General features: G+C 31.7%; 1 protein-coding gene and 1 pseudogene across 2 annotated transcripts in view; both read right to left on the reverse strand.

Moving 5' to 3' along the window:
- The window catches only part of LOC111403157 (mediator of RNA polymerase II transcription subunit 4-like), a 7458-nt gene extending 6085 nt beyond the window's left edge, over positions 1-1373 (reverse strand). The window contains exon 1 of one of the 2 annotated variants that reach the window (XM_023031556.1): positions 1157-1373. The gene's annotated coding sequence lies outside the window, so the exon portion shown is untranslated. Of the gene's footprint in view, positions 1-1112 lie in introns of both variants that reach the window. The other variant, XM_023031555.1, reaches the window with a different exon arrangement.
- Positions 1374-8162: 6789 nt separating this feature from the next.
- The window catches only part of LOC111404381, an 11952-nt pseudogene continuing 7601 nt past the window's right edge, over positions 8163-12513 (reverse strand).

The following is a 12513-nucleotide window of genomic DNA, read 5'->3' on the forward strand; positions in this document are numbered from 1 at the left end:
TGTGAGAATATGGTTCACCTAACACCATTTATTTAGTTTTTTGTGGACCATTGGATGAAGATCGACGGCCGAGATTTAATCTTGGGAGAGATGTTGTGACTTGATGGTATTGATGTTGACACAATAAGGTCTTCCCACGTTTTTGGCAGAGAAAGAGGAGCTCTCGGTTTTTTTCCCAGCAGAAAGTGAGCTCTCGATTTTAGCTTAAGGTGGTGGTTCTTTGTCGGATTTTTTCCCCTCTCTCTTGGAAGGTGATTTGCAAGTCATGGAGAGCTGTTCCTGAGCCTGAAAAACACTCATAAATAGAAGAAGAAGCTGCTGAAACGAGGAAGGAAAACTGCAGAAATTTCGGCCAAAGACAGGTTGCATTTTTCCATCCCTTTTTCATTGTTTTGCCTTAGAATTTCTTCTATTGTTTGATGTTTTGGTTGATTGAACTCCTAGGATCCCCAACAACATGCTCTATAAAAATTAGCTATCCTGGATTGATATGGTGCGACAGAATATTTCTTCATCTTCATATCTTATTGATGTGTATTTGCTAGAAAATACAAGAAGCTTTGATACGCTATTCACAACAATCAGATTTTAGGCGAGGCATAATAAAAGGTTCTATACGTGCTCAAAGGAACAGGGTAGGACCTTTTATTACTATTGTTCATTTTCAGAATAAAAAGGATAGGTTGTAGTCACCAGCTTATCAACTATAATATAAAATCAGGGACAGCAGGAATTTTGCCATCATAGTACCGATTATAGCTCCAACATTCATTATGTTATACGTCCAAAATCCATAGGCCATAGCTTACCAGTAGTAGAGAAATAGGTCCCTAGAGAACCAAACTAAAATACAGGATTATTCACAAGCACATGAAACGTACCAAGTACCTCCCCAGGCAGATTGTACTGATGATTGAGAATTTTACTATCCCCAACTTGTCAATGCCGGGATTAACAGAAGTAGGGAAATCGCTAAACCCAAAAAGGTTCTATTTTAAGGGCTTCAGTCCTTAATCGACATCGTGAATTCAGAATTGTATTAGCCATTTTTCCCAAATTAAAAAGGAAAAAAGAAAGAAAGAAAAACACTAGTATAAGAAACGAACACATACATTTCAGGCGTACACCATAGCGAGAGAATGTAGAAAAATCTAACCGTTCCGATGCCGGAGGAAGCGAAGTAGGTAGCGATCGAGAAAATGGAAGGACGCTGAATAGATATACAAATTTGGGAACTACAAGGAGAAGCAAATTGGAGGTAATTCCACCAAGGATGATTCTGGTAGGAATTGAGAGAACGAAAATTGCCTCAAGATTTTCTATTGTATATCATTGCTCTCAACCATCTACGTAGGAGTTCCCTTATTATTTAGCTCCGGTTGACTATCATTTGAGAAAAATAAATTTTTAAATATAGGTCCGTTTGAATCACATTAATATAAGAATAAAAACGAAAAATATAATCATCATAAATTTCGCACAAAAGATAGAAAATCAAATATAACTTAATATGAAGAATAACGATTATATTTTTCATTTTAATGGATAAATAATGAAAAATAAATAGGAGCTAAATTTTTCAAGAATGTATAATTAAAAATAAATAAAAAATTAAACGCAGAATATTTTATCATATGAAAAGAATTTGAATTAAAAGCCATTAGATGCTTAGCCAGCTTAGGTAGTGGTTGGTTTACATTTTTATTTTCCATTTTCATTTTCAAAACGATTTTTAGTCTTCCCCGAAAATGGCCCGTTTTCTGCGTTTTGAGCGTTTTCGACATCTATAATTGAAAACGATAAAAAGTCGTTTTTAGTTTTCAGTTATAAATTTTAACTCGTTTTCTAAAATGCATTTTCGAAAATGACGGACCAAACGGGTTTTTCACGTTTTCGAAAATAGAAAACGAAAAATGGGCCGAAAACGGCAAACCAACCACGACCTTATATTTTGAGTCAATTAAATTCCATAATAATTGGAAAAATTAGCTGTGGGAGGGAACAGATTTTTACCTTGAAAAGTGAATATTTAACCCATAATTTATTTAAGGAAACTGTCTCCTGCACAGGATCTGTGCAGGGCATCTCACATGGGGGTGGAACCCACATGTGGACCCCATGTGTGGGGTCCACCCCATGTGTGTGCGCTTGTACAGGGTCTGTGCAATAGACCCTGTGCAAGCACAGTTGTTTATTTAAATATGTTGAAACGAACATCAAAATTGCATACGATTTTCACATTTTATAAGGAAATGGCAAAATCGTCAAATCACCAACATTTCTCTTCAATTTAACTGAAAGTTGCGTGTAAACATTGACAATACCAATCACGAGATTTGAAAAGCTTGAAAGCTCAAAACATCACTTTTAAAGGTACGAGACCAAAATCACTCCCCACGAAAAGTGAATAGAGTATAGTACTAAATTGAATAAATTTCATTGTCAAGGAATGGAAATGGTGCTAAAAAAGATTTAAAAAAAAAAAAAAGATTCATTAATTAAAGTTTAAGCCTTTCAAGGAGCATCTCCAATGATGGTATAAAATTGAATCTAAATTATCATTTTCAAAATCATTTTTTGCATCTTCATTTACGTTCCGATAGATTTAGATTCAAATTCTACTCTAATGAAGATATCTATATCTGCATTTTGCCTCTTGTGAATGTAAAATTTATATTTTTTGCCGAAAAATTCCCTTTGCACTTCTCCAATTATGTTTTCGACCACTTGGAGATCTAAGAGCATCTACAAGAGACTCTTTAAACATGAAATACTCTCTATTTAAAAAAGTTAATTCTTAAAATCACGTTCGACTCTTTAAATTAACATTTTAAAAGCATTTATAAGAAACCTCCAATTTTTAAAGAGTATATCTTATCATTTGGAGAGCATCTATAAATTTAAAGAGAGAAAATTCCAAAATATTCCAACAAGCTCTTAATATTTAATACTTTCAAAAAATATTTATTATCTTTTTCTATCTTTTATTTTAATTATCATTTTCTCTAGATTAGTTTTTTTTTTATATTGAAAATTGAAATACTTTGAATGCATTTAGTTATTTAGTTTTCCTACTCTTAAATTAAAATATTAATTTAAAGAATCTCTTGAAGTATGAATTTAAATGTTATCTCTTTAAAATAGAGAGCATCTCAGTTTAAAGAATATATTGAACATGTTTCTCTATAATTAAACACATTTAAAGTGTTTTAATTTTCAATGTAGAAAAATGATAATACTCTCTCCATTCCATTTATATAAATTGATTTTGTTTTTCATACGGATTAAAAATCATATTTAATGTTATTGAAAAAATAATTTTTGCCAAAAAAATTTCCTAACTTGCTTTTATTTATATTTGTACAATTTATAGATTAAGTGGAGAGAATTGATTATAATGAAACAAATTAAATAAGGATATATTAGAAAGTGAACAAAACAAAACAAAACAATTTCAATAAAGAAATAAGATTATATAATTGAGACAAGAAAATGAAGAAAGTCACCTTATATAAATAGGATGGAGGGAGTATAATCTAGAGAAAAAACTAGTTAAAGCAAAAGACAAAAAAAAAAAATAATAATAACTGTTTTTTTTAGAGTAGTAAATTAAGTATTAAATATTTAAACATGTCCAAGAGAATCTATTTTTAAATAGTATATTTTATCATTTATAAGGCATTTATAAATTTACAGGGTTAAAATTTTGAAGTATTTCAACAACCTTTTTATATTTAACGCTTCATTTTACTACTTCCAAAAAATATTTATTATTTTTCTATATATTTTATTTTAACCACCTTTTTCTTTAAACTATTTTATTATTTTCCTACATTGAAAATTAAACACTTTGAATGCAATCAATTATAGAAAATAAGTTTAACTCTTTAAATTTGGATAGTCAAACCAATTCTCTAAATTAAAATGTTGATTTAAAAAGTCTCATAGAGCATTATTTTAAATGTTGACTCTTTGAAATAAAGAGTATCTCTTGTCTAAAGAGTTTATTGGAGATGTTTTAAAGAGTCTGTTGGAGTACTTCAAAATTTTAACTTTCTAAATTTATAGATGCTCTCCAAATGATAGAATATATTCTAAATCTCCATTTTACACCACAATTGAAGATGTTCTCATACTAGCATAACATTCTCCGTGCTAAAAAATGGCACAAAGATCTTATTATCTTAGGAAGTCATGCTAGCTACAGATACTGGCACATTGCATTCCAACAAGTTAGTGAAAGCCTACTGCTTTATGAAGCCACCACCAGCTATTATGTTAAAACAAAATTGCCAAAACATATTTTCATTTAAAGACAAACTATTACAACCGAAACAGCATTTGTGCCTCTCGCTCTGGACATTAAGATCCTTCTAACTTCTAAGCTTCGAAATCAGACGTCTATGCTGAGTCTGGATATAAAAAATCTACACATCCTCCACTTCTCCTTGTCCAACTTCTTAGAGTCTCCTTACACTGTCAGTGATGTCTTATCCATATCGCTGATGAAAAGAAGAAATCATATTTACTTCTTCGCTACTGAGGATGCCGATAGGGAAAAGGACGAATTCTTACTGCAAACTAAAATTACAGCCCTATAGTTAAGAAATATAGATCTTTATTCTTCTGCTTTGACGACATTTCCTGTTGACACCCCTACAGTTTTGGTATTGAGGATAAAACCTGTTTCTGCACAAGTCAATGGAAAACAATTTTCACGCGACGAATACAGTGTAGTTGACAACGTTGGTGAAGTAGAGACTTTAATAAGCATTGAGAAAAATATTAGAATCTACAACATTAGAAGAATTCTGTTCTGCCCTCTGTCAACTTTGTCAGCCATCGAATGTTGACCCCTCCACCGTCATTTTAAATGCACCCTTGCACTCAAAACCATGTTAAATTTGAGGCCACATTCCTATTTCTACCCCCAACCGATTAACGGAAAGTCACCTTTTTTCTATTGGAGCATACAAACGATAATTTTATGGCAAATAATGTCATCATTTCACACTTGATCCACAAGAATGCAGGGCTAAAATCATAAGAGTCATGTAACCCCTGAGCATCTATGTCTTGAATTGGGGCTTTATTACTGAAAAATCAGACTTCTTAGTGCTGGTGAAATTCATAAAACTTGAATTATTCTAATACAGCCTTAATATAAACTTCAGAAATATCTTGGGCTAACACGGTACCACCAATGCCTCACTTTTAATGTATTCACCTTATTTATATGCATAACAGGGTAAAAAGTTACAGGTCCAAGAAAAACGAAAAAACAACTTCATTCTCATAAATTTTGGGAACACTACAGGAATCCTTTTTTTCGCAACTCAGTTCCATCCATCACTGCATCTACCGAACATCTGATGCAATCCAACCCTTCACAGCCACATCAAGCTATGTTACTTTTAGGTCTACAACATGCCCTGACAACCCGAGACATCATTCACTTAAACGATAGTGCCAGTATGACCACATATCAAATCCTAACATCCTCATTTCCATTAAGTCTATTTAAATCAGAATCACTAGAAAAATACACCAGAAGCATTTAGATAAAGAAAGAACACTTACAATTGGCTGAAAATCAGGGGTGTACAAATTGATGGTAAGGTTTCTCATCAACAACGTCAATAGAAAAGTAAATTTTCACAGGTGAACTTAAATGAATAATACAAATTATCATGGATCATGGGGCAACCAATCTTACAGACGAATGCAACAAGTCATATCAAAAAGAGAACTAAAGGTGTGAAGTGTATTGTGTCAAATACAAGACCAAGAACGTCCACCTTTGTTGTAAATAAATTCAAAAAAAGATTAACAGCTAGCCACGCATCAAAATCTAGAATTGAGAACTTTTAACTATTTGGTTGATAATAAATATCTAATTAAAATACGATAGAAATCATAAATACTTAACAAGAATCAGTCTATTACTTCTTTCAACCTTTTCCAAATACAATACATTAATAGCTGGATAAGGCAAAGTTCTCTATGCTAATTTCATGACTATAAAACGGGGGGACGGCATCAAAAATCATGCATACAAAGATGCTATCAATAAAAGATGGTCTTTATGTCATCATCTATTACTTAGCTCTGGCTAAAATTCGGTGTCATCTAAATGTTTAGAAAGAGAGAGGAGGCAATGGCTACAGGAATACTTTTCTGCGACCTGTACAGTTCATTGCTATATTTCCTGGAGGATCTGAAGCAACTGAATGCTTAGCAACTACATTTATCTATGCTAGTTTTCATTTACCACTCCCTCCTCTAATGAATCTAACCTATTCTAATGAAATCCTGTCACTCCTATTAATGCTAGTTCTTCTAGTCTATGCAAGACATGCATCATTCCCTTAATTTTTCTTTGACCAGTACCTCATCGTCTAATTGCTGACGTTTATCTTATCTTATCTTATCAATTCTATAACACTTTTCTATTTTATTCACCTGCTCTAATCCTATGTATTACATCCTTTTCAATTGCTCATTCCCTGTTCATAAACAAACCTAACACTATATCCCCTATATTGACTTGACTCCATTATCATCATTATTCCTACGATTTCAGCAGCTTGTGCAGGAAGAGGGAAGAAAAGAACAAGAATTTATTAAACGAGAAGCTTGTACAAGTCCACAAGTAACATGCTGACACCCTATTTATCGAAATAGCAGATTTTTTATCTAGAAACATCAAATACCTTCTTGAACAGAGACTCTATAAATATGTACATAATGCAGACATGTGCTCTCTCATTTTTTTGTTGAGATAAATAGCAAATACCCATGCAGATCAGAGCTGACGGATCAAAATTAATAATCAAACAAAAGGTTAAGCTAAAATATGGTTTAATGTAGATGGATGCGAAGTAATTAAGTACAACCACACGCAAATGTATACTTTGTGTTTCCTCATCCAGCTACTTCCGTTCATTAGGCTAAATGAATGACCTCTCTTATTTTTCAACCATTTGTCGGCTTTCAAATTTCTCCTCATAATAAACCTTTATACACAGAAGACAAGTAAATAAAACACTAGTTTCAGGCAATACTTGTCAAACATGACACAATCTAAAAAAAAAATTGATGTATCAACAAAATGATAATTAAAAGGTATTAATTGATATATAATTTATTTCAAGAGCTACTTCTCTGTTTACTTGTAACTATCACCATTAACAAATAAACCTTAAGACTCCGCCAGTTTAGCAAAATGTCCCTGGAAAGTAATCTAGAATTGATCTGTCTCAATATATTGTAGGAAATGGGTTCTAGATGAATTGATTCTGGGTTTGGCTCTATTTATCATAAAAGATTTGGGAATCACAGAATATCTAACCTGCTGTTAGACTAAATTATTTTACACTATTTTAACAAGTATTATTATTTAATGATCCTTTTCTTCAAAACCAAAATGTTAAATGCCAGGTAATAGTTATCCACATGATATCAATGATAATAAACTCATGGCCTTTTCATTTCAAGTTTTTAAGCGAGGCAGCAAAATAAGAAATAAGCTCTCTGCTTTTGACTACCAAGCAAGATATTCTTGTGGATCCCATGATTTTTGGTTCTAAGTTTCATGTACATTCTAAACTGTACCGGTAGATATCAGGTAGATGCTGAGGACAGATCTTCTAGTTTTACAGGTTTTCCATGATTTGCGAGTCATGTTGGACAAAAATCAGCCACATTGCTGTACTTGGACCGCTCAAGAAATTGTGACAGGAAGTTCAAATTCAGATGCATTTGGCCCAAACACAATTCAAAATGCGATTGGCACCCAAATGCATTTTGGAATTCACCCTTACATGTCATAAAATATGTCTCACTTCAAGTCATGAGAAATGCCCCCGTTTCCCTATATTTAGGTAGAGAGCAATCCAAAGTACATATTTTGAACAACTTATCAGTTCATTAATCCACAGCTTAACCCAGAGAATCTTTTATGCAGCATTTAGAGCATATTTGTGCTGCAAAAGAAATTAAACTAATTAGGGTTTCTTTATTTCCAATTTTTGTAATTTTAGGTGCATTTCCTTGTTTGGTTTCCAGCTTAATTAGGTTATGTAAAACTGTATACAAAGAGGGTAAGTACTTTGATTAATGAATACAATTATAAGTTTCTATCAATTTCTCTCTTTCTGTCGGTTCTTTCTCTCTCTTCCTCTCCTCTCCTTTTTCTCTTCATTTCCTGATTTGGATTGTTAGTCAAACGTTTTTGAGTGTCCATTGTCAATTTTCCTCTTCCCCAGTCCCCAAAAAATTATTGGTAACACCTACCCATTTAATAGATCAACTGTTAAGCACATCCTGTTCTTATTGACCGCTGGAATACGAGTTCCTTGAGTCACAAGAGATGGGGAAGAACATAATACTTGATGTCACCCTTCACTCGACAACTGAAGTAAAGAGCCAAAATCTTCAGTGCACTCACTGTTTCAAAATTAATGGGATCCATCTCCTTGAGCTTCTGCTCATGACCTTTACTGTCTGGATCGAAGACACTCCCAATGAAGCTGTAGACTTCAGCAAAATCCGGAATGCCTACATAAACAAATTCATAAGCAACCATCAGCATTTAGATACAAATGAAATATATTACCCAAAATTACATGAGAGCAATGATTGAATGGCTACATAATCTTTCCCTCTAAAAATGCTAAAAATATATTCAAAGAGAGTACACTGCTATTCAGTTCCAGAGAGAGAATCATACACAAACTTTTTGCCCGAATCTAGTTATTCAAGATCAGAAGGGTAAGTAGAGATTTATTTCTCTAAATTTTCTAAATTAGACTTAGAAAGTCAAAAGGAAAATATAGACTTGATTCACACATCGAACTTCCTGTATTTTTAAGTAGTACAGCTCAACAATGGGAACACTCACTAACAACACCATATTTAAGAAGATGCCTCCACAATATTGATTCCTAAAGATCTAAATTAGTTGCAAATGTATCAAAGCTGACATATTACTAAACAAGTTAAAGCACAATGAAAAGCCTGCCTAAGGACCTCGGTCGCTGCTCAACTACTAGTTTGAGACAAGTATTTTACTGCAACGATGGTAGATGAGGAAAGTCATATTCCACACACAGAAAAGAACAACCGAGTATAGTTATAAGGCAAAGGATCAGACCATTAAAGCTCATTGTTCAAACTTCAAAACAATCCATGTAAACATGTCAACCAGGTAAAGGGAAAAGAGTTCACGAAACATGTGCTTCAGAGGGCAAGTAGTGACATAATTGACAAAATAAACATCAGACTAACAGTGCAGAGACTGGGAAATGTATGTCCTACATTTAAGCATAAGGATATACAGAAAACTCTCATCGAGATAAGTCTTATTTAGAGTAATTCATTGACCTAGAACGAGAAACCTGGTCAAGAAAGTTACCATGAACAATAGAACCTTGTTTCCCGTGCTTTGGTGATTCAGAACTTGGTTGCGCCCTAGTTGAACTTCCAATGCCGCTCATACTGTTGTTACTAATCCTTTCAGTGCCCTTTGATCCACTATCAGCTGAATCAGTAACGTACATGTCATAATAAGTTCAGAAAAGTTACCTAAGATCATTAAAAATTCTTTTTCTCGTGGTATATAAAAGAAAGTGTCTTTATATTCAAAAAACCGTGTGATATACAATCATAGCCAAACAGTTGTAAAATAGTATGCATGCCTTCAACTTCACAAAGATTGTATTCAATTTGCGATGGCATGGTTCCACTTGATGGATTATATAGGCATGGCTACATCCCATGGAGGATATCCAGGTGCAAGAGAATTCACAGCTATTGATGCTTGTAATGGCACAAAAACTGGCAACAATTGTAATGAGAAATAGTGTATCAAGATGCTAGAATCGATGGCTACAAGACCAAAATAAATATTTCCACTAGCATAGAGAGGACAAACCATTTTTGGGTGCCTTGGGAAATTTTTCTAATTGATCTATCACTGTTCCTTTTTATGGAAATGTCTATATTATCCTTAATGAAATGATTATTTCTATATTGCAACATATATCATAATCTTTTAATCATTTTATCTTCTATTTACTCTATTTTGGATATTTGAATATAAAATCATTCTATGATCTAATAAATAAGAATAATCTGCAACATACATATCATATTTTCCTAATAAAATACCATATCTTTCAAATGGTAAATTTATATTTTCTAATCGAGATATAATATTCTTTATTTCTTGTAACATTCTTTCTAATAAATTATGTAATCCTTCAATTGTATATCCTAGCATTTATCAAAATAATCATCATACAATTATCCCTACGATTCTTTTAAGATCTTAAAAAGATTCATTCTAATTTTAGCAAAAGTTTAATAGTTTTACCTTAGGTTTGATCTAGACCTGTATTCTTAGAACCGAGTGACCTTTGAGCTCTGAATTTGTAAATTGCTTCCTTCAACGGCCTTCTGCCTTCGTGGAATTGCTACTATTTTAGCTACTTGCTCGCACTGTATCAACTTCTAAAGAATAAAATTCTAGATTTTTGTTAAAGAAAACTCTCTTTTTGCTAAAATAAGAAGGAAACTTTCTATTAGATCTTTCAAGAATATATGGGAAAAAGATTAAGAAATTCATATTGATATCAAAATATTGAAATTTTATTTCTATTATGATTGATACAAGACTTCTATTTGGTACAAAGGGATTTCCAGAAAAACTGATTTTTCAAACTGAAAATGGGCTTATTGCTTACAACTCAAGAATTCAAGATAAGATGGTATTCTTCTATGGTAATGTCTCTATTTATACAGATTTATGAGACTTTATTACATCAGCAAAGACACTCTTGCCTTTCTATTTTCTTCCTTGGACCTAGATTTTCACGTGTTGGTTCAACTTTTCTATCCAAAGAGCATCTTTTTCTATTATTGTTCTTTATCTTCAATGTCTTTACATGTAGTATTATTATCCTTCATACACCTTTGTCAAAAGGTGTTTTGTCTTTTTCTTTCATTTCTTCACATGCAGTTGGGGCACTCCCTTTGCTGGCAGGATTCTTTTATAGTGATAGGATATCCTGAAAATTGATATATATCAAATCTTGTAATATAGTCTTTTAAAATTTCTGATTTTGCATATCCTCCATTGGATACCAACATCCAATTTCATATTGGCACAGGCACGAGAATTTTTTATCAAACAAATTTTTGGCAATGTTATAGATGACCTTAATTACAAGTGCTTTTCTATGTTCGATCCATGATTTTGTCACTGTTGGGACTTTTCTATTATTCTCTGTAACATCAATTTGGAAATTGGCTGCAACATATCCAATTGAGATTATGTGTTCAACTGGATAGTAAACAACTCCATCATATTCTGGACTAATTAAATAGAATTTTAAAAATATCTTCATTCCCTTTGCAAATCTGGATACTTCCTTAATAAATATGTCATCAAAATTTGAAATTTCAATAAAATCTTTTCCTGGATAAATCAAATCCATGAATCCATAATATGTCATGATTTTTATAAATGAAGGGTCACCTCCTTTCATGGCTATTATTATGGGGTAAACATTATTTATCGGAGAAATGAAATATGAATCACTCATTTTTATTTCATAAGCAATTTTGACTATTTCAACAAAAACTCTTTTATTTTGTTGATTTCTTCTAATTGATTTTTATTAGGTATTTTAAATTTTTTTGATCTTTTAATTAATTTTTCATCTTTAAATATGTATTATTAGAACATTCTCCTTCATTTAATTCTATTGTTCTAGGTTTATTTTTTGTTATATGAAATTCATATTCTTCTGGAATTAAGCTTATTTGTTTATTTGGTTCTATTATTTTATTAATATCTTTATATTTTTTATGAACTTCAATATATAGTTTATTGGAATAAATATTCCCATAATTAGAATTAGTAAATGTATATAAAACTCTATATTCTATAGTCATAATTTGATCATCTAGTTGCATGATATCATCTCTATGAAGTTTAAAATGTAGTCCTAAAACTTCATCAAAATTTCTATCTTTTAATGATATACAATATTTTGGATAACATGTAAACATAATTTTTTGATATGCTAAATTTCCTTCTATCGTTCCTAAATGACTATCTTTTAAACTTATTATTCTTCCATCATGTAAAGTTATAGTTAAGGTGAATCTATCCCCTCTCTAAATAGTGATTTAAACATTATTTGTATTCCTGCTAAATAAATATATTGGATTTTTTCACTTTGTTTTTTATTGATCTTTGTTAATAGTTCTTCAACTGTATTTTTTGTTAAAAGATTTAATTTATATTGCCCATAAGTTGTCCTTACATCTATAGTTTTTTTTTATTTTGTGATATTCATTTATTACTATTCTTTCTCTTTTCCAAATTCTATCAAAGGCTTCCCATTTTTCTATTTTTAAGTCTAACGATAATTTTTGCAATTTTCTAAATTTGTTGTTATCAAAAGTGGCTTTTAATCCATATCATTCTCTTCCTTTATATTATTG

This window comes from Olea europaea, chromosome 11 (genome assembly GCF_002742605.1).
Source record: "Olea europaea var. sylvestris chromosome 11, O_europaea_v1, whole genome shotgun sequence".
NCBI classification, from domain to species: Eukaryota; Viridiplantae; Streptophyta; class Magnoliopsida; order Lamiales; family Oleaceae; genus Olea; species Olea europaea.